Here is a 925-nt window from a genome sequence, read left to right as displayed (position 1 = left end):
GAAACTTTCCCCAGGCTAAAGTCTCTGTTGTAGATAAAGAATTGTAACACAGCAAAATTGCCAGCTCAAGGACAGACATCCTTGGTGCAGGTTAACCTAAAGTTATTTGATTGTTATGTAAATATGCTCAGGAAATTGCTGTAGGGAAAGAAAATGTTTGCTAAGAACAAGCTTTTGTTGGTGGACTGACTTAACTTTTTACTGATTGCATTATGTAATGTCACTTTGTTACCACTGATGTTACCAGCCTCCATTGTTAAAACTACGTAGCCATAACTCCACCTATGTTCCTTTTCTGTAACTTTCTGGCCTGGAGAATAAATACTGAGAAAGAACCCCAGTTCAGGGTTAATTTTCCAAAGAGGAATGCTTCTCTCTTGAGGGTTCCTGGAAATTAACCCCTTTGGGGCTTCTCACTGCTCAGAAGAAATGGGCTTTGAGTAATACTTTGCATCTCCATCACCCTGGGGGAAAGGTTGCAAACTACCACCCTGGGGGAGAGGTGACAGGAGAAAAATTGTAAAGTTTTTGAGCAAATAATAACAAATATGAGCTTTAAAAAGAGAATTCTAGAGTGTGATGAAGAAGGGAGAGATTAGATGCTGGGAAGCCTATTAGGAAGCTGTTCAGTGGGCAGTATTTGGCAACTAATTGGATATAGGAAGCAAAGGATAGAGAAAGGTCAAAGATTCAAGTTTTGAACCTGGCCAATCAGGTTGATGGAGATGTCATCAATAGGTATACAGAACATAGGAATGGGGCAGTTTGAGGCAAAGGATAAGTTCAGTTTGGGACTACCAGACAGGCAGGTCTGCAGTCCAGTGTGGAATCCAGCCTGAAAGTTGTAGAACTAGTAGTCATCTATTTATCATAAAAATCCTATTATGAAGGATTTTTCCTTTATCATTTTATACATGTTCAGTTT

Source organism: Galeopterus variegatus, unplaced genomic scaffold, assembly GCF_000696425.1.
Source record: "Galeopterus variegatus unplaced genomic scaffold, G_variegatus-3.0.2 Scaffold58, whole genome shotgun sequence".
Lineage (NCBI taxonomy): Eukaryota > Metazoa > Chordata > Mammalia > Dermoptera > Cynocephalidae > Galeopterus > Galeopterus variegatus.
Note: the sequence above shows the minus strand (reverse complement) of the source record.